Here is a 22,676-nt window from a genome sequence, read left to right as displayed (position 1 = left end):
TAAAGCGATACTGCATGTACTGTTGACGATGTGAGGGGTCATGTTGATTCGAGTGTCAGGAAGGTGTACAGTGTTGTAGTATGAACTAAAATGTGGTTTATTTGGTTAAAACTGTGAAAGCTGAGCAAAGCTTTATAATACATTTGCATGTCTCTCACATGCAAGCCCATGCCTAATATCTCGAACATGCAACGAAGGAAGAAAACTCAAGTTGGACTAAATTTAAACACACTTTTTTGGCTCCCCCACACACTGCACCAGTCTTTTTATGGCTCTTCTTTGTGTGCTGATGGAGAGGCACTGCAGTAATGGGGTGTGTGTGTGTGAGAGATTGTGGTGTGTGTGTGAGATTGTGGTGTGCGTGAGATTGTGAGTGTATAACAAAACCCCCGTCTCTGTGCTGCAGGGAGGTGGGCGGACACACTCGATTATAGCCCTCAGAAAAAGGCCGAGGGTTAACAGACAGAATGGAGAGGGAGATGGAGACACACAAGAGAGAATATGTATTAGTTCAAGCTCTGATGCTTTTGCTCCGATCACCCCGTTAGCTAGAACACGTGCTCTCCTCCTAGCTGCAGTGTGTGCGTGTGCGGTTACTCCATTTGCTGTTCGCTCGCTAATTAAGCCGTGTGGTCATGCTTATAATACCTCGCTCGTCGGCTGCGCGCTCTTTCTTTATAGTCCGCGATCTTCATTTACAGTCGGGTCGTTTTCATATAGAATTGCACAAAACTTCATTTCCAACCTTAATTTACAATTAATCACACTGCATGGCTCCCCTGACTTTTGTGCTGTTTTTTTTTTGTTTTTTTTTTTACAGTCAAACCATTTTAACTCAGCAAGAAATAAAACGTGACAGACTTTTTGGAGGAGACCGTGATGCATCCTGTGGTGATCAACCAAAACTGAAAACACCAGCGTTAGCAAGAATCTGCACTCTACCAGTCATTACATGCAGTTTAAAAACTCCGCATCAGTGTTACTGAAACCGTACGCAATATAGCATATGCTTCAAAATGAATAGCGAGAAATTTGACACTATAGACCAAGGGTCATCAACTTGCGGCTTGAATGCAATGAATTATTTTACTGGACTGAACCAAAACTGGAAAAACAATGAAGCAGAACTGATAAACATCTGAGATGAATCAGCTTTTATTTGGAAATGTTTTTGTAGTAGATTAGCATATTGGAAATGGAACCAATTAGAAAATTATAGTAGGGAGGTTAAATAAAAAAGTTTAGGACAGATGTAAATGGGATTTGTCTAACTTGGACAAAAGTGGTACTATAAGGTGCTAGAATATGGAATTAAGTACATTTGAGGAATGTGAGGAATGTGAGGATGTTGTAATTTAACCAGAACTTCTAATTTATAGATGTTAACTAAAAAAATAACTGTTATCGCCAGTCAGGTATGAGACTTATTTTGACCTTTTTTAAGTAAGGAATTTGATTACCTGGGCATTGTAAGTCAAGAATTTTATGTAACTTGACATTTATCATTTTTAGTTCAATACCCCTTATACAGACGAATTGGCAAACATGTGTGAGTGTGTATGTGTAAGCGGCACTTGGAAAAGTTCAAGGGTTTGCCCTCCTGCAAGGAAAAATCAATCCATATAAAAATGGCTGTCTGGCTGTTATTGAGTCTCATGGTGCAACTGACAAGAGTTTAGATGATTCAGCATGTAGAAGTGCATGAACTTGTCTGTGTAAACCTGCTCTTGGTCACAGAACGAATTTGTGTTGCAACCTCGTGCAAGCCAAGACACTCATTTCTGCTTTCTTTTTATATCCATCTTCTCCTGCCTCCAACATTAGTAAATTCTCGCCCTGGTAGATGTCTTCCTTTTGCCAACACAACCACAGGTATGTCATGCCTGAATGCATGTATGAGTATATAAGATGGAGGAATAGGATCTTTAGGCTGCACAGATGCAAAGCCACTGTTGCTTGGTGACACAGACTTAGTGCTATCGATCCCGCCAGGGTCCTGTTAAAGGGAATGTGTATATACAAGTGTGTGTGTGGCGAGCGGACATCGAGGCTAATGATTATTCCATCCCACTGCTCACACTAATGTTATCAGACTGGAAAGCCTGACGGGTTGATTGAATTCCCTATTCGTCAGTTATAGTGCATGCAAATGCCATCAGTCCACAGCAGGCAGACAACCCAAAGGCTTGACTAAATAGCTCTGTTGCATACCGCATTATAAGATAGACACACACACACATATCATCTGAGCCATAAAGTGCGTTTCATTTCATCTTGAATTTTGCAAATGAAATGAACCCCGGCGATGATCTTGTGCTGACCGAGACTCTGATATAGGATGCATCTGCCTTGTGAGGGGATGCAGCAAAAACAAACACTAATTATAGAGAGAATCAATGATGGCTCTTGGAGGACATTGTACACAGTGGCACTGGGAGAGCACAGATATCCGCTTAGTTAATGACCGGCACTGTCCCACTCCAGCACACACACATGCAGTGGAATACATGTCTGGTCAGTCAGTCCTGATTTTACAAAGCCATAATGATTAAAATATACTGGACAGGGGGTACTTCACAAATATACTGGACAGGGGGTGCTGCACAAATATATTGGACAGGGTGTACTCCACAAATTTACTAAGCAGGAGGTACTCCACAAATGTACTGAACAGGAGGAACTCCACAAATGAAATGGCCAGGGGGTACTCCACTAATGTACTGGAAAGGTGGTACTCCACAAAAGTACTGGAAAGGGGGTACTCCACAAATGTACTGGAATGGGGATACTCTACAAATGTACCGAAAAGGAGGTACTCCACAAATGTACTGGAAAGGGGGGTACTCCACATATACACTGAAAAGAGGGTACTCCATAAATATACTGGACAGGGGATATTCCACAAATGTACTGAACAGGGGATATTCCACAAATGTACTGAACAGGGGGTACTCCACAAATGTACTGGACAAGGGATACTCCATGATGATGATCAAGGATCTATACCAAAAGCATGGTCACTACATTCCCTCACCCTGCCTCATCCAAGGAAGTACACTTAATGTAATCAATAAGTATATATTGTGGAAGACTGCAGGAATATGGGGTAGCTGGGTCACCACTGTGCAATCTGCTCTCTGGATGACTGCAATGAGCATATCAACATACTTGCTGTCAAGTTTAAAATAATTTAAAAAAATAGGTGTTGGACTCAAACGTGTGTCTTGTCTTCAATCCTGTTTGTGGTTTTCATGGACATCAAGATATCGGCAAGGTTGGACAGGTGTTTAGTACAGGGAACCATTCATCACTTCCAAGTCCAACGCAATGGTGGTGATTCTACAAATCAAGAAAAGCTAGTTGAGGTGGTTTGGATTCTTTATCAGAATGCCCGACACTTTCCAAATTGAATTCCCCTAGAAAACACTTACAGTCTGTGGTGATGTGGTATGTTTCTGTTCAGTAGCTGCATCTATATTCATGTCTTGACCTAAGGTTTGAAAGAATAAGGTCACAAGTATGGATAGAAATAAGAGGAAAGAGCAGCCAGTTGAGATGGTTTGGATGTTTTACAAGGATGCCCCATACTACCTTCAGGTGATTCAAGAGACCTTGCCCTTGGCTTCTGTCTTTTTAATGCTCAGTCTATGTCCTTATGGTTGCCATAAGGTCACAAGCTGTGGGTTGTAAAGAAACAAATAAGAGGTAGAAGTCAGGGTCCAGTTTACTCATTGGTATAAGGTGAGGAGGGCAACAATGAAGGAGAATAACTTTGAGTAACACAGTTTCTCCTTCAAATCCAGAGGATCTAGCCGAGGTAGTTTGTGGTGCCCCCTGTTCGGCTTATGCTAGAGCTGTTCCAGGCCTGTCCCACTGGACCGGAGATTTTAGGGCAGATCTAGGACCTGCTGGAGAGATTATATCTCAGTGTTGGCATCTTTTGTCCTACTCCCAATAAGTTAAGCAGAAGGAAGATGCATGAAGAAACAAATGACTTTTAGTTACCCATGCCGTACAGGACAACTAGCTGAGATCAGCAAATTATGCATGTAGTTAGCTAAGGTTAACGGTGCAGGTTAGTTAAAAAGTTATGATAAAAAGTCCAAGAAACAAATGCAATATGCTTATGAGTTTATGACAGCTGTTATGAAAAGGGCAGCTATTTAAATATCTTTAGTTTCTAATCAGACTTAAGTGAAAAGAAACAGTTTATTTATAGCTAGTTAAGTTTACAAAATTCTCCTGTTGAGACATCGTATTTGTAATCTTCATGTTCACTCCTTCAGTGGCATAAACGAAGTGGATGGAAAAGAGAGATGTTCCAGAGGCCAAAAATAAAACAGAAGTCGTTTATTTTCAGTGCAATGTCAACGTGTGAAATTGTGTTTCTTCAACTTTGAATAGAAAGTAATTGCACTTGCTGACAAGTTCTCTGAACTTTAGCAAATGAGTCTGAAACTGACATTGAAAAAGGTGTCTCTAATATTATGCCATAAAAACTATTCTGAAGACTTCCCATGGATGTGCAGGAGGAAACTTTCAGTGACTGACTTTTGATTGCTCGGTAGGTCGGCTAGCTATTTGGGATTAAGTTTATTGGTTTAAATTTGCACATTGAGGGATACTTTAAAAACCCAATAGACAGAATATGTTCAGCCTCCAGTATGCGTGTGTGTGTATGCTTGTGTGTGCTTGTACGTGCTTGTGTGTGCGTGTGTGTGTGTGCAGATTACTGCAACAGCATGTATTAAAACCCTCTCTATGTGTGAGCTTCCTGTTTAAGACTGATCTGGAACTCTGAGCGTTTCTGCTATTGATGGGAGCTATTTTTGTCTTACTGTGTTTGTGTGTGTGTGTGTGTGTGTGTGTGCGCATGTGTGTTTGTGTGTGTGTGTGTGTGTGTGTGTGTGCACACTCAGGGGCTTCCTACGCCTCTTTTTCTGCAATATCGCATGAACACAGAAGAGCTGGCTTCCCCAGATTATACCCATTCCCTGAAGAAGTAGGTTGACTCAGCAAGCAGCTGCATACAGATGTGTTAGTGCATGCATATTTGTGTGTGTGTGTGTGTGTCAGAGAGAGAGACTGTGTTCTTTCCAGTGGATGATTTCACAGTAGCAATCAACAAAAAAATGCACGATTAGTTCAACTTTTCTGAAAATGCAGATGCAAAAAACCAGAAACATGTCATCTACTGCGTGTGAAGTTTGCCGCTTTTCTATTCATTTGTACTTCCTGTTCTGTGTCCTGCTACTTGCAGATTTGAGGGCATAACAGAAACCGGATGTTATATATCTATGTGTGAAAAAGTGAGAGTGAAGGGAACTAGTGTAGGAGATCTAGATATACATAAAAGAGCGCAGAACGTGAAACTTTGCTTTACTTTCATTCCTCCGGCATAGCTACTGTTCGTTTTCCAAAAGATACTCAAAGGAGGGCTGCAGGGAACGAGAAATTATTTTTAGCTTTTTCACATAGGAAATATTCTCCTTCTGGTGGACTAGAGTGAAACAGAGAAGAGAGACATACAGTAAAGAGGCACAAAGAATGCTGGAGGAAGGCCAAAAATCTGCACGAAGCAAAACGTTAGAGGGAGAGAGAGAGAGAGAGAGAGAGGGAGAGAGACAGCAAGAGAGAGAGCAAAAGAGAAAGAGTAAGCAAGAGAGAGAGAGAGCAAAATAGAAAGAACGAGCAAGAGAGAGAGAGAATGAACAAGCAAGAGAGAGAGAGAAAGAGAATGAGCAAGCAAGACAGAGAGAGAGAGAGTAAGAGAATGAGCAAGCAAGAGAGAGAGAGAGAGAGAGAGAGAGTGAGTATGACAGATTACAAGACAGGCTGACAGAGTTGCCTCTTTGTCTGCTATGTTAGAACATTTTCACTTCCTATGTATCAGCCAATCATTAAACCAAAAAATGCCATTACTTTTGCTCCCTGCAGTTCACACACAGAGGCATTATGGATATGTAGCATAAAAAATTCAATTAAAAAAGGGTGCCCATATTTAGTCAGAGATTTATTTTGTGTTTTTGGAAGGAGTCTCCAGTGTCAGAGGTCTTCCTTTTAAGGACGGCATGCTTTGTGCTTTTTGTGGTCCGTCAAGTCTCCAACAAAAGAATTGTACACTTTTAAAAATATATTTCCTGCATCTGAAACACCCCACCAGCTATAAAAAAAAAAAAAAAAAAAAAAAAAAAAAAAAAAAAAGCAGGGACCCATCCATTCAGCGAACTCAGCAGTGGAACCTGACCGTTTCCTGTTTACTAGGCCTTTTCGACACAGGTCACAGGTTGAGTCCGGTTTCCTGTGTTTTGACTGTGATGATGCCAAAGATAAAGCTGTGTCTCCATTCAGTGGATCAGGAAGGACGGAGTACTAAACATAGCCTGGGACAAGATTTGCATGTTCATCTTGATTTCTGTGCATGTGTACCTCGTTGTAATGTATTAGCCATTTAGCAACTTCTCACTGGGAATGTTCTAGGCTTTACAAACTCATGGAATGTGAGGTATTTTTGTGGTTTGCTTTGATTAAACAGAATTCTTCTGCGCATGCACATGTTGGCTGATCGTGGAATTCTTCCCGCGATGATTCAGGCGGTTGCTGAGGCGTACTCTTACCTCTAATCGCTTCCTTGAATCATCAGCATCCTTTTCACAAGATGACAGACAAGCAATAGCTCATCAACACCAGCCTTCAGAAGACATCAGGTTAGCAGATTGTCATTACCATCATGCGAACAATGACCTTACATGCCTTGAGTGCCTCCGTGCTTTCATTTCCCCCAATGGAATCTCATCTTTTTTTAATGAGAAGTGCTCATTCTCAGCTCTGCTCATCCTTACCTAGTGTCTCATTAGCTCTGAGGTCGTGAATGATTTCACCCTGCTGATCATGGAGACCCTGACCTCTCGTCATTGCTTTTCTATCTATAGAAAAATAAGCTGGATGCAGAGATGAGGGAAGCTATTTTCAGATTATTTTTTAAGCAGTGGGTTTATGATGTAATACTGTGACATTAAGTTGAATGGCATTTTTATTCACTGGCTTAGGAGACTTAGGAAACCCATGCCATAATAATTTTAATAAAATATAATAATAAAACCGCTGAGAAAATACTGACATGAACAGATCGTATGCCAGCATAACAAATAATAAAATTAAAAAAAAAAGAAAAGAAAGAAAATAAAATACAATATAATGTTGAAAAAGCCATGACAGATAAAAGATGGTATTCGAGTGAAAATTAAAAATGAAATAAAAATGTTGAGAAAACCACACTACATACAAAAGTTTTGGCACCCCATCAACACCCCCTGTTTGATCAAACGGAGAAAAACCAAAGCAATAAACATGCAATATAAAAAATATTGTAATTTGCTGAATTAAAAACAAAATTTTGGACCTCCTTCCAGTACAAAATGAAAAAGCAACACCCCTCTCCTTTGTCACATCAGCTGTGCTTGTGAACCTTCAACCCAACCACCCGGGTATTCATTTCAAAAGCACTACTACAACACCAATAATATCAAACTAACCCGCCAAAGCTAGCAAAAGAAAACAAAGTCTTATTGAAGGCGAAGTCTTCTCTGCGTGTTAATCTATCAGCAGACTACTTGTACGGGTCAGCGAAGTGAGTTTACAAGCTGCCTGCGGAGCTCTGTGTGTGTTTTTGATCCAGATAACTTGCGATAATCTGCCTCATACAGTTGAAGAGGAAATGCGTCTCTGTTATAATGCCTCTGGCTCTCTTTTGAATCATGTGTGTGTGTGTTTTTGGCTGAACTACTTTCAGGTACTGTGACATAGGTTGATTCTGATCTGGCGTTTGATGTATGATGCCTTCGAAAGTTCCCACCAATTTGAACGGCAATTACTATTACTGGATTGCAAAGGTGACTTGGTGGCTACTCCATGAATGAACGACAAAACATTTACAAGCACATTTAAGGAATGTAATCCACCAGAAATTGTTTAATATTGGGCCATCAGAACAGCTTCAATCTGCCTGGGTATAGATTCTCTGTAATATACTAGACAAATGAACACCATTCATGCAAAAAAAAAAAAAAAAAAATCCCAATATTCCCAATACATTGCTCCCCATTTGGGATGACAACCCAGTTGAGCAGCAGTGGAGTGAAGGTTCCTTATGTATTGTCCGTCATTTGGTGCACTCCAAAATCACCCACTTGTGCTCAACTAGGTTGCGATCTAAAAATGATGACCCCCTATCATATATCATTTTCTTCCTCATCAAAACCAGTCCCCGAGCCTGGATGCTATATGGATAGGGGTGGAGTTATCCTTGAAGTGACCACTCCTACCAGAAGAAATATTTCACCACAGTAGAAAGGTGATCAGTCATAATCTAATAATATGGATTTGTGGTGCACCTCTATCTACAATCAGAACCAAAGAAAGCCAGGAAACGCTCTCACACAGTATAAGAGAAGCCACATGTTATTCCTTTCATTTGTGCCTTGTTTTCTCTCTCAGAAACTAACCAACCGACTGCAAGAACACTCATTGGACAACATCTCCAGTCTTTCGAAAGATTCACTAAATCACACGTTCCAAGACCACAGTCAATCTGTGTGATGAAGCTTGAAGTAATTACTTTCCTTTGTTAGCAGACTACTCTGTCTGTCTGTCTTCGAGTGTGACTCCCTATATTTCAGGTTTCTGGGATTGATTTTTTTTTCTTCTCTCTCTTTCTGCCTCATACTCCATGCTGGACCAGATCAGCTTGCTGAGCATGAGTTGAGATGTCGAATTTAATCTAGAAGAGCCGGAGAATAGATTTTATGTGGCTTGGAATGGAGTATAAGTAAAGCATGAAAATTGTTTATAACCTTGCCTGAGAGGTCACAACCTGCCATTCAATTCATCCACAAACAAGCAATGGACAGATTGATTAGTTTATATAAGATCATGGTCCAGCTTTAGTGGAGAATATGAACTTCACTGGTCCAAAGATGTGGAATGGAAAGGTCCAGTGTCATAACCACACTGGAATAAACTGAAAAAGAATCCATCAATACAGCCTAACAAATAAAATTGAAAGATCTATAACAGAGCTAATGGGTTAGAACTGTTCAATATGAGAAAAGACTTAAGACTATATGAAGCTGGAGCTGATCTCACATGATCTCCAATTTAAATCCACCTGCTCCTTAAAGACCCCAGAGTTTGTTACATAAAGATCAATACGATACCGAAACAAATTCGTGAGAAAGTTCTGGAAAAGTATCATCAGTCATCAAGAGTTATAAAATATATTCAAAATTTTGTTGCCCTCCAAGCAACATTAAATCCATTATTATATGGCACTACTGAGATCCATGAGCCAGAAAAACCTTGGCAGCAGAACAGCTCACTGACTTTGTCCTGGGACGGTCAGTCTGTCAAATTTCTGCATATCATAAGCTGCCCTGGTGCTGTTGCTCTAAAATGGAAGTGTCTTGGTGCAACAACAGCGCAACCACAAACCAATGGACCTTACACATTCACATAATGGCAAGTGTTTCACACATAAAAAGCACACAGTCTATTACAATTGCCTGTGCTCTCAAGCTTCACAACTGCCTCAGGAAGCAAAAATTAGATGACATGGGTTTCCATGGTTAAGACTATGATCACTACAGTGTTGTAGTCTAAAGCATGTTGGACTCTGGATCGTGAAAACTTGGTGTCTAAAGTGAATCACTCTTCACTCTTTGGCATTTATGTACAATTCGGGAATTTGGTGGATCCCAAAAGAGCGCATCCCTGAATGAATAGCACTGACTGTAAAGCTAGATGAATAGAGTATTGAATTGCATGGTTTCCATGTTTGTGGTAAGAGTTTGGGGAAGTTCTGAGGAACGCCATGACGATGCCCCTGTGCACAAAGAGAGGTTATTAAAGATGAAGTTTGCCAAGGATGCTGTGGAAAAGCTTGATTGGTCTGCCCTGACCTCAACCCCTTTGAGATGCCAATAAGTGCCAGGTCTTTTCACATGATCTCAGTGCACCAATTCTCTAGTGGTTGAATGGGCGATTCCCTCTAGCTATGTTCCAGTATCGTGTCAAAGCCTTAAACAATAGACAGGAAGGCTGTTAGAGCATGCCTCTGTATTAATTCCCATGGTTTGTGAATTGTATCATTAGGTGTTTTGTCCAGATTGCAGATTACATACAGTATAAATCCCACAAGATTATACAGTTTACTCCGGAAAAATAAATCAATACGAAAACTCCTGTTCTGAGGGCAAGGGTCAACCTCCATTAAAGGAAGAGTTCCTCTTCCTCTGGGTGCCAGGCTTTACCACAGTGTTAAATCTCAGCTGCAGAAAACTTATGGGTTTCTTATGGTTGAGGTTTAAAAAAGGAGGATGTGTGTAATTGTGAGTGTGTGTTACTTTGGGAGGATGAGATAAGAACAGTCAGGCTTAGGCTCGAGATCTCATGAGGCATGGAGGCAGTAACAATAAACGAAGGGTCAGTATGGAAAAACGGAAAAGTTTGCATCCCCCACAATTTACCACATCACATAAAACAGTCATGCACAACAACAACAACGCCTATCCAGCCCTAAAATGGAGAGCTTGTCTCTTTCTCTGGAGGAAGTGAAAGACTCCAGATGCTCTTTAACAAGATCAGGACAATCAATGCACAACAGAACAAGTCTCTCTTGACCCTCATGTCCCAGCACTGAAACTCTACACTGCAGTTCAGACGTATCTGTCCTTTTTCCTCCGTCGAAGAGGACAGGAGTGGAAGAACACAACACAGCTGCTTGGGTTCGTTTTCCAAGTGGCAGAACATGTGAAGCGTCTGAGACGGAACTGCTCCAGGGTATACCTTGATGACTGCAGGATGCCTCTATTTCTTTCTCTCTCTCTCTCTTTTTTTTTTTGAGATACAGATGGTCCACAGTTCAGCATGATCTCTTTAGTTTCACACAACCTGTGCCAGCTGTGCAGCCAGAGGTTTTGCCAGCAAGAATGATCAAAAAAAAAAAAAAAAATTCCCTCAGCTATAAGAGAGGGGGAAAAACAGAAACTCACTAACCAAGTTTCAACTTGAGGTCTGTATGTATGCAAGTCTGGGTATGACTAATAAATACTCTTTCTATTTCCTGTACTGTTTAAACAACGCTGGTCTCAAATGTAGACTAGTTTAAAGTGTGCACAGTTTTAATTCAGCACTGGAGATTTTGATTGTGCACTACTGCTGCGTCGTGATGCAATTAGACATCCTGCAGCATGAGCAGCATCTTGCAAGTTGCATCACCAAAAGCATCAATATCTACAGGTTTCATAAGCAAGCGACATACATGCTGAAATGTTATGTATTTGTTAATGCTGTGCAATCAATTGAGGCAACGCATATGCAAGCGCGCGCGCACCCGGTGTCCGCACTTACCTCCAAAGTTTGGAGAAGCCGGTTACAGCAAGAAGCTCGCGCGCTGAAAAACTCCTGGAGAGCAGCGGTGTATATTTATTTTTCAGGAAATAAAAACGCTTTAGAAACCGTGTAAGCCTTCTACATTGCCCCTGTTCGGAGTTATAAAAGAGAGTTGTTCTAGAGAGCTGTTCTAGTGTTGGAGTGATGAGATATGAGCGTCTCGGACCGCGTCCCTCACTCCACACTGCTCGAGCCTGTTGCTGCTGCGGGTTTTTGAAGCTGCGCCTGCGTTCGTCCTCCGCAGTGCTGCTGCACTTCTCCGCTCCGCCTGAAGGGGCCGCCAAAAACAAAGCGATGATAGAGTTGCCAGATTGAGCGACGAGTGAAGCACAAAGCAAGCAAACAAATAAATATACAAATAAAAAAGACGATCATGGTAGTGATAAATACTCCATACTTTTCATGGAGAGGAATCTGCTTGGTTCGAATGGTGTTGATTAATTAATTTTATATAACAGCAGCCTTGACAATTATACAGATCCAGATGTAATTTATTATTATTATTATTATTTTATTTTTTTTTTTTTTGTTTATATTATTGTCCTTGTTCTAGGATGTTATCAATTCTAGGATGTTAACTCATTCACATGGTAATCTAAAGCAAACGATAATAATCCATCCATTTTCTATACCCATTTTCTATATTCCTAATCGGTGTCACAGGGATCTGCTGGAGCCTAACCCAGCACACATTTGGCAAAAGTCAGGGGTACACCCTGGACAGGCCACCAGTCCATCACAGGGCCACATATAGACAGACAACAACACACACTCACTCCTGTGGGCAATTTAGAATGATCCACCTAGAAACAATCCACCTCATGTACATGTTTATGGACTGTGGGAGGAAACCGGAGTACCCGGAGTAAGCTCACGCAGGCACAGGGAGAACATGCAAACTCCACACAGACCCTGGACCTTCTTGCCATGAGGCAACAGTGCTAACCACTAAGCCACGTATTGCCCCAGTAATAATAATAATAATAATAATAATAATAATAATTATTATTATTATTATTATTATTATTATTATTATTATTATTATTATTATTATTATTATTATTATTATTATTATTATTATTATTATTATTATCCACCTAGAGAAAGTGTTCAGGACACATAATCTTTTAAAAATAAATAATGTAAATTATTATTATAATTATTAAATAAATATATTTTAAAGATGTATATAATATATATTTATATAATACATAATTTAAAGTAAAATTCAATTAAATGCATGAGTAATGTACCTGTTCTAATATATTAATAAACAATGTAACAATATATTTACAGAGGTTTTGTAGCCCATGTGCTTTCTGGATGAAACAATTTAAGCATAAGAAACAAAAGTTAATGTTTTGTCATGGTTCTCTGTAGACCTTATTTGAGTGAGTTCAGCAGTTAGATGCAGATGTCACTGCAATCTGGCAACCCTGCAGAGTTCTGCTTTCCTAGGCATGTACAGCTATGTTACTGACACCCAGAAAAGCATGTGGGAATGTTTAAGATTAGCTCTGAAAGCCATTAGCAATTAAGAATTTTTTCACATGTTTTCCCCCTATGTTTACAATGTTCTAAACAGAAATTACAGCATCTGACCACCCTCTCTTCCCACTGGGAATTTCCAGTTAATTATAATGAATATCCCTTTTGACAAAAACAACACCTTGTATTTTAGCTGGTAACCAGCATCAGCAGGTCAATATGATCTGATCTGATGTAATACTTGTTGAACTTTGGACACTCAGTCAATTCAGTTTATTTTTATTTATAGAGCCATTTAACCATAGACATTATCAGCTTCCTGAGATAACTAGCAGAAGAATCCTTCAGATGAACCTGACTCAAAAATGAACTAGACTGTGCAATTAGAACTCATTAATGTCACACAACTTCCACAGTACTCTTTAAGCTGGTCAGGATACTTCTAGCTTATCAGGCCACTTCGAGCTGGTGACACTGGGTCTTGCTTGTCATACTGGTTCTAGCTGTTTGGGGTTAACAGCCTGCTTTGAACTGACCAAAACACATCTTGCTTCCTAGACAGACCAGGCTATTTTGGTCAAGATGTTTTGGCTTTTTTTAATTGATGGTGTTTTGGATGCTTGAAAGGCTAGTTCTAGGTGTTTGGCTAACCAAACTGGTTGGTCAGGCAGGTTCTAGTTAAATACCAACTAATCCCTGATAGGCATGGTGGCAAAGTAGACAACAGATTTCAACACTCTAACACCAACTAGAGCAGGTTGAGACAGTAGGGTTAGGGTTAAGGCAAGAAAATTATCTTATGCTGGTGTTAAGTGGTTTTTAAAAAGTATAAGCTGTATAAAATATACAGTTCTTTGTTTTGGAGTTATGTTAAGTCTATAAGTGAGGACACAGATCTAGTAACATCTTTGGCATTCAATTGTTTATAGACAAAATTAAACAAAATAACGTAATAATTCGCCTGTTTTAACGTAGTTGCATTGATCTTATTTGACCACTAGATGTCGCCAGAAATCTGGCCAATTTTTTTTTATTTCATTAGCTGGTGTATGATGGGTATTAAATGAAGCTTATTAATGGAAGCCCTAAACAAATAAAAACAGTTTATTAGTAGCACATAACAGTCTGGAAACCTGACAGCTCTTAATGTGTACTTAGTATATACTATAAACTGCTGGTTTAAGAATTATGTATAAGAGATTGTTGTTCATGTTTGGTATTTATACACTTGAAAATGTATACATTTTTTTTTTGCCATCTCTTTAAACTGATCATTCCAGAATAGCCATGAGAAAACTTTGTAGGTTTATCCCTAAATCAGCACATTTACAGAAATCTATATTCCACAAGATGAGCTAACACAGTAAGTCAAACCCAGTTAATTGTCATGACTCTCTCCCTTCCATCAATCTATAAGCTGCTCTCAGTTGCTAAGGCAACATGCAATTTAAGGTAGGCCTGTGGTCTGGGTAGCAAATTGTATTGTTGACATTCAGGGGCTCTTATGAGCTTCCAGTCACCAGTCTTGCTTGTCTGATTTTGTGAAAGACAGCCCCTTTAGTCTCATATGACTATAGCATATTACTATGTCCTGTGTCAATTATTTTGACTAATGCATAATGAAATATTACATTTATATACAGGTGTACAGCAGGATGTAAGTTCATACGTAATGTATTTTGCTTCAGGGAGACCATGAAGTTCCTGCTCCATCATTACATCACCTCTAAAGCATGCAGTCTAACAGCATTTATACAAGGCAAAGGCAAATGCACAGAGCTTTCATAGGTTCCTGAAACTTTATTAGAGAGTTTATTATTCATAATTCATTTACTTCCTTCTAGTAGTCAGATCACTCCTATGCCAGAGGTCATCCTTCATAAATGGCACTTAGTGTGCTTAAAATCTCTTTAATTGCGCGTCCTCAGTTCTTTGCTTAACCCACTGATGATGCAAGATAACAGATACCAGATATTTATTTTATTTTATTTTATTAATTGGCAGCCAAAAAGGCAAATAAAACAACAGTAGTTACAAACATAGACATTTCATTTCTAGGTGTGTAGATATCTTCTTCACCCATTAAAATTCTGAGATTTAGAACATCTGATAAGTGTGTCATCCAACTGATTATATCCTTTACGGAGATGTAAACTATTGTAAATGGATGTTTAGTGTTATATTAAAGAGCAATAAGATGCACGAGACCACAAGTCACTACACTCAGGTTATTTGGTTGATTGATTGGTTTGGGGAAGGCATAGAATTTACTGGATTGAGCTGTAAAGTAAGGCAGAAAAACTGATTTAAAACTAGATTTTATGTTCAATTCCAGGCCCTTTTACAAACTAAAATAAAAGAGATAAATGTAAAGACTTTAGACATATTAATGTATATTGGTCAATTTTATTCCTTACAAAAATATAAACTTCCACTTAGGAAGCACTTGTGTGTTCTTTTTAATCGGGAAGCAGAGTAATAATGTCTCCTTTATTTCGCTTGATCTTTAGTCAAGTCAAGAAGCTTTTATTGTCATTTCAACCACATATATCTGATGCAGTACAAAATGAAACGTTTTTCCAGGACCCTGGTGCTACATGGACAACATACAACATATAGTTACAAACAGAAACAACAACACAGAGCTAGGACAGAAGTTTGTCCTAGCCAGGGGCATTTCTAGGATTTGAAAACATCAGGGGCTGAGCCCGAAACATCAGGGGGTAATTAGGGAGAGGGGGTAAGCAAGAACAACACGTTTTCATTCCTCATTTATGCCGCCACTACTGTATGTATTATTCTTTGTTTCTTTTTTATTTTTTACAGCCTTTCTTCTCTTATTGTTCTCTCATCTCTCATTCTCTCACCTGTCTTGCTGATTGTATCTTGTCTATTTCATTCTCTTCCAATCCTATTTCTTTAAGAGTGGAATCATCAGAGAGTATCTCGGAGACTTGAGCAAAATGGTCAATCACCATACTAATATTTATAGTGCTGAGAATTCCTTTATCTATTGACAGAACAGCCGAATGATGGAGTCTGTTCTGGTCCATTGTTCACCTAAGCCATGTCTGTATTTTAACTTAAATACTGCATTAGTCGAATAATAGAAAGTCATGATGTTCAGACTGTAATGTCTTAGCGCTTTAACAGTTTATGTTTTATTTTGATCTATCCTTAGGCTTATTTCATTTAAGGCTTTTGTACATGTGGGGTATGGAACAATATTCAAAAGGGTCCTTATATGTCAGGGGTTTTCATAATCAAAGTCAGCCTTTTTGACCCCACAGAATGTTCCCCTAACGTTAGCATATGGTTCACGTTTGGTTATTTTTTGGGAACCAAATAATAACGTTTTAGGAATGATTATTTCTTTGTAACCAAAAAATAACCTTCCCAGAACGTTGCAGGAAGGTTTTTTTGTTACAACCTACAGAGAACCTAAACACAACGTTTTTAGGTTTTATTTTATAATGGGGAAACTAACCTTCCCAGAAGATCTATACAGAATGTTCGCTATTGGTTATTTTTAGGTTTTGTTTAAATGACCATTAGGGAGTTTTTGATAAAGGAACTCACCTTAAACATTAAATAAGCAATTTGAGGGAAACATGCCTTAACAGACAGACATGTTAAAAATCCAAGTTTTCACAGCTGAAATTGATTTAGAGTGTTTTGACGTACACACACACACACACACACACACACACACACAGTCCTCCAACGAAATTATGTTTGCACAATTAAAAGCTTAAAACTGAGTTTAATTTCATTCACCCTGAGAAAATGCTACCTTACCATGATCAGGCAGCAGGGGGCGCTCATGCATAATGCAGCAGAAGCTCCCATTTCAGGTCAGGAAGCAATTTACTAGTCAACTGATGAGATGATCCAGGTCTGTTAGATTATGGAATGTAAAGGGTTGGAACTACTCACAACTGTGTATAAGCATATTATCAGTATCATACACATCACCTGACAAATATTTGTCACATACACGTGCTAAATCATGTTTTGCTTAACCAGTTTTTATTTATATTTGACAATCTTACAGTGCAGTCATAAATTTTGTCATCTGATAATTGTAATGAGGGTTGAGTACCAACTGCTACCCTGTGTCTAAAAGGAACCGTGGGGACCCAAACACTGCATATCCATCATAAGACACTGTGAAAACATGGAGGAAATAGTGACCAAACTGTTACTTCACACAAATGGACTGGCAAAACATTCAGCTAACTGGCAAAGATGATAGACAGCAGGTAAGGCATTATCAAAATAGGCAATGGTTAACAATGGCAGGAACAATGAAAGGAACAACTGAGCAAATAGTTTTATTAAAATAGGAACAATAATAGGTGTGAGAGGGGAGAACAGAGTGCAAAGGTGAAACAGCTCCAGCTTGACACACAACGTGTTTCTGCAAAAGTTGACAACAAAATATCTCATTAGGTTTGTTACTGACCTCCCAGTGGGAATACAAAAGGAGAAAGATCAACAGCAAGAACATTGCTGAAAACCCAGCAGTGTAAAAATACTTAATACAGTAGTAGTCAGTAATAGCGTGTGTATATTTTAAATGAAGAGATCCATTGGTGAGCAGCTCTAGCACTATCCAGTGGAGATAAAGAATTAGCTGCCTATTGGAAACATGGAAATGCTGATTTCAGTTGGCTGCTATTTAGATATCTCCCTTGTGTGACACTTAATTCAGGTCTTGAAATCAATTTTCTAATCAACTGATAAATTGTTATACAGTGCATCCAGAAAGTATTCACAGCAGTTCCATATTTTGTTATGTTACAGCCTTGATTAAATTCATTATTTTCCTCAAAATTCTACAAACAATACCCTATAATGACAACGCATTGACAATAGACTTACCCATCCCAGGATTAGGACAAAAAACGACCAATAAAGATGTTATTATCAATAAAATTTCATAGTGTGAATGATTAGCAGCATCTAATATGATGATAGTTGATGTGTCAGTCAAATGGGATATTTACCTATAAACAACTATGGGATTAACTAGTAGCCAATTAGCTTGGCTTGTAACCCACTTTGTCATGGACATTCTGCTAGCAATGATAAGTTGTTCTACCTTTCCAAGCCTTTGTTGCACTGCTGTATGGAGACGTCATTGTGTGTGTGGTGGGGTCCCTTTCCCTTCATATCAGCCCCTTTCAACTGCATACCACTGCTAATTGTATATAAGGGGAAAACTGCTTTGCCTGTAACTGTTACCCACAGGTGGATAGTTGGCATTCCAGGCTGTCTTGCAAGAAAACCAAGGCACCTAGAAGACACAGATAAGCAACTGAACTGTGGCAGTTTGCTCTGTACACTGGCAAGATTGCATTAAAGGACTTTTGCCTGATCAATTGTATAACCATTTCATGACATTCAGTGTTGCCTTGGGCCTTCTTCTTTCACCTAACTTGGCAGTGGAATACAACAGCTATAGCACTGAGCTGATGACTTAGCTGTTGCAAAAACAAAAGAGTTATATGGAGATACCTTCATGGTGTACATCATCCATCCATGGTACAACAACTAGCAGACAAACCGGCAGCTGAGACGATGCCTTTTGTGATTGTGATGCCTGCGGTCGTTGCTTTTTGCCATTTTTCTTCCAATGGGAGAACAATCTTGCTGGGGTGAAGCACCATTCCAATACACATGCCACTAGAAAGGAAGATGGGAAAACATTTAAGATGATTTTAATATCATACCTTAAAATTGTAATTTCATTTCATGTAAAACTAAGCCTTACCCAACAACAAATATATACACATCTAATAAACATATGGATGCCCCAAGTACCTGACAAAAACTGTACACTGCTACAATTAGCCTCAGCACTGGAGCCCCACAAGGCTGTGTTCTCAGCCCTCTACTGTACTCCCTATTAGGGGTGTAATGATTTTAAAAACCGAACCGAAAAATCACGATACGCCACCCACAATACGTATCGCAGTACTCTCACGGCCCCTGCTGCCCATTGTTGAGGTTGACGTCACTTTACCTTATCTCAGAAAACTAATTTTTCTTCCTTCACATTTGATTAAATAGTAATTAGTAACAACTAATAAGAGCTGTATTTTCTTCTAAATATTATATTCTAAATCTGTTTTCTAAGTGCATGTCATGTGACTTGGGAGTGCGCAAACACACTGGGCTGTTTAAATAGGCAGGATGGCTGCTCCGCATAGTATTGATATTGCAGAGCCCCCAGACAACAATTTGGTTTTCCAGTGGAGTACGGGAATGGAAATTGTGTCATAGACAAAGCGCACCTGCGCAAATCTGTCGTAACTGTTTCACAAAACTTACTTATACAGGAAACACTTCTAATATGACAGTGCATCTCCGAAGACATCATCCCAATATTTATATAAGCGGCACACATAAGAAAACTCAAAAACAGGACACTCTTCCCACTGCCTTTAGAATGAAACTACAAGCTAACTCAGATCATGCTCAAGCTATTACTAAGGCAATATGTATTTTCATCGCACTAGATATGCGCCCATTTTCAGTTGTTGAGAACGATGGATTCGTGCATTTGCTAAGCATGGAGCCCAGATACCAATGACCGAGCCGACCGCATTTCAGTCAGAATGTTCTGCCTTAACTTTACAGCTAAGTAAAAGCCAAACTGGTGGAGGACCTAAACAATGCCAAATTCATTGCTTTAACTACAGATGAGTGAACCTCCCGTGCAACTTTGTTACGATTTGTTACGATCACAGTGTACTACATTACCGACAACTGGGTAATTGCAAATCCCGTTCTGCAGACCCGTGCTGTCTGTGAAAGCCACACAAGCGATCATCTGTCAGAAATACTAAAGGGAGTTGTAGCAGAGTGGAAAAAATTTACAGAATGCCACTTTTCCCATGATAACAGCATTAACCAGATGTCATGGCTTTTAGTGACCAAGGTGGTCACTTTTTTTCCATCAAAGCACTACTGCTGCAGCAGTACTTGAGGACAAACAAGAGATGCTCCAACTGCCTCCACACAAGCTAATTCAGGATGTTCCCACCAGGTGGAACTCAAGCTATGACATGCTTGAGCGCTACATTGAACAGCAGGCTGCTGTTTTCTCAGCACTTCCAGACAGAAGTGTTAAGAGGAACCTTAAGGACATTGTTACTCTGTTTGATGAAGATGGAAAAGTAGCTGAGGACATCATTCAGGTTCGCAAACCACTGAAAATGGTCACAACTCTGTTGAGCACTGAACAGCCGCCAACCGTTTCAATGATAATACCACTGAAAGACACACACCAGTAGTGGTGATCCTCCAGCCAAAAGAGCACCAATCTCTGAACTGTTTGGAAAGTTATTTCCAGTGAATCTGAGCACTCTTGCAAACAAGTGGTAAAAGAGGAGGTCGAGTGCCAAGCAAGTGCCAACTCTTCCTGTGGAGTCAAATCCACTTGCATGGTGGAAGGACAACGTTTCCCCATGTAGCCAAGTTGGCTAAATGCTACCTTGGAGTCCCAGCAACATCTGTTACCATGTGAGAAGGTGTTCTCTATAGCAGGGGACATTGTTGGAGCACACTTGGAGCACACTATTCACCTGAGAATGTGGACCTGATGGTGTTTTTGAAGAAGAACTTAAAACTTAATTGAAATGTACGCTAAAGTGAGTGGACAAACCAGTGTTTATATCTGACTAGGCTACATTGGAGGTATTTATTTCATTTTAGTTTATTCAAGTATGATGACTGCACTACAGAAAAAAAATATTTCTGACTAGTCTACAGAGAATTGTGAAGCCAACATATAAAGGTAATAAAAATAAAGTTCAATTATTGTTGTTTTTATTATTATTAAGTAAAAAGTGAGTCTATAAGCAATTGTGTCAGTTGCAGCAGGTCACTTTACAGCACCATCTGAAACATTCGGACATGTGCACGCAGATAATTTTTTAGGATTAGGAGCTTTTTGTTAAAATGAAACGTTGGTTAATATCAACCAAAGACAACACAGGGAGGCCAGCGGAGAGGCCTGCGGAGAAGCACCACTGTCAGAAAGGCCATCGACCTCAGGTACAGAAAGAGACCGGCGTGTGCATGAAGAGGACATCCATAAGCAGTCGGGTCAGCCTTACTCTAAGTCATGGGCGTCGCTAGGGCTATTCATTCGGGGCTCAAACCACACACGCACACACCAAAATACCGCGAGAGTGTGTGCTGGAATATGCCTTAGAACCACTCTCGCGATACTTTAATCGGTCTGCACAGCACCGCTTTCACACCCCGTGACTAAAATACCTTACAGTCCTTGAGTGGGAGAGCAATAAAAATGTCAGAAAACACAACAATCTTATTATTCAGATAAAAGTCTAACTTCTAATTTTTAATGTTAACACAGCTGATAAAAGTAGGCTAACAAATGTATGTTGTGTCAAAAAAGAGGGCCACTGACTTTTATTATGAAAACCCCTGACATAAGGACCCGTTTGATTATTATTCCATACCCAAGACGTACAAAAGCCTTAAATGACATAAGCCTAAAGAGAGATCTAAATAAAATATAAACTGTTAAAGCACTAAGACATTACAGTCTGAACATCATCGCTTGATTTTATACACCTCTGGCCATGGAAGTGATTAGAATACCTGAATTCAATGATTTGGAGGGGTGTCCCAAAACTTTTGGAAATACAGTCTATGAACACAACTAGACTGAAATATACCAGTATAATATGCAAGAAATTGTTAAACATGAATTAACTAAGGAAACCAGTAGATATTAGTTTATACCAGGCTCAGCAGTATCACTCTCAGTTATGATCAGTTAATTCAATAAAAAAATCATTAGGCAAGAGGAATTTAGGGAGAAACTTGTTAATTAACTGATGAGAAACTGAACAACTGTGTTTACTCTAGTGATCCACTGTGGACCAGCAGAGCCAGCATCCAGGCACGCCTCTTTTCAGTTGCATCAGTTGCATTTCTGGGTTTAAAATGTGAGTTAAAGCAGGAAAATCACCAAACTGGATGCTGGCCTTTCAGGACTGGAGTTTGTACCTACGGATTAGTTTATAATCAGTGTCCATCTGCTGTGTGACAGACATACGAACATGTGTTTTAAATGTGGGGTTGGTTGTCTGTATGGAACCAGGACAAGAAGACACAGAGTAAGGAGTGAGAGAGTGTGAATGTCAGGAACAGCTGGACAGTTCCCTACCAGGCCCAGAGAGGGCGCTGGCAGGTGAACCTTGGAAGCCTGCTTCTTTGTGTGTCTTTTGTTACGCCCTTCCTATTGTTCCTATCCTGATTGTGTCACCTGTATCCCATTAGCCCTAATGTCCACCCCTATAAATAGGGATCCTTGTGTTTGTGTCCTTGTCCATGATTGTTATCTGTACCGTGGTTTTTGTTGGGATTTTGTTTGCTAGGTTCCATGTCCAAGCTTAGGTTTGGTTTTGTTTAGTTATCCACGCCATGTCTTGTGTTACGTTTGTTTCCCTATGTCGCATCTTAAATGTAATAAAAGCAGTGCTTCGCTGAATCCTGCGCATGGGTCTCATTACACCGTGTGCTGGCGTGTGCACACACACCACGGGCGTCTGGGGTCGAGCCCCACATAGGGCGGGGGTCCCAGACGTTACAGAATCATGGAACCATCTCTGAGACCCAGCGAGATTCCCAGCTAGTTCCTGTCTTCGGTAAGGATTTGCAGTCTGCTGGCTAGAGCCCTGGACAACCGGTGGATGGCA

At 39.8% G+C, this 22,676-nt stretch overlaps 1 protein-coding gene across 2 annotated transcripts in view; it reads right to left on the bottom strand.

Annotated features, from left to right (window-relative positions):
- The window catches only part of LOC131349364 (RAS guanyl-releasing protein 2-like), a 35,613-nt gene extending 23,950 nt beyond the window's left edge, over positions 1-11,663 (bottom strand). The window contains exon 1 of one of the 2 annotated variants that reach the window (XM_058384981.1): positions 11,407-11,663. The gene's annotated coding sequence lies outside the window, so the exon portion shown is untranslated. The remainder of the gene's footprint in view (positions 1-11,406) is intronic. The other variant, XM_058384982.1, reaches the window with a different exon arrangement.
- Between the last annotated feature and the right edge of the window lie 11,013 nt (positions 11,664-22,676).

Source organism: Hemibagrus wyckioides, linkage group LG29 (genome assembly GCF_019097595.1).
Source record: "Hemibagrus wyckioides isolate EC202008001 linkage group LG29, SWU_Hwy_1.0, whole genome shotgun sequence".
Classification (NCBI taxonomy): domain Eukaryota; kingdom Metazoa; phylum Chordata; class Actinopteri; order Siluriformes; family Bagridae; genus Hemibagrus; species Hemibagrus wyckioides.
This window is presented reverse-complemented; position numbering and strand designations above follow the sequence as displayed.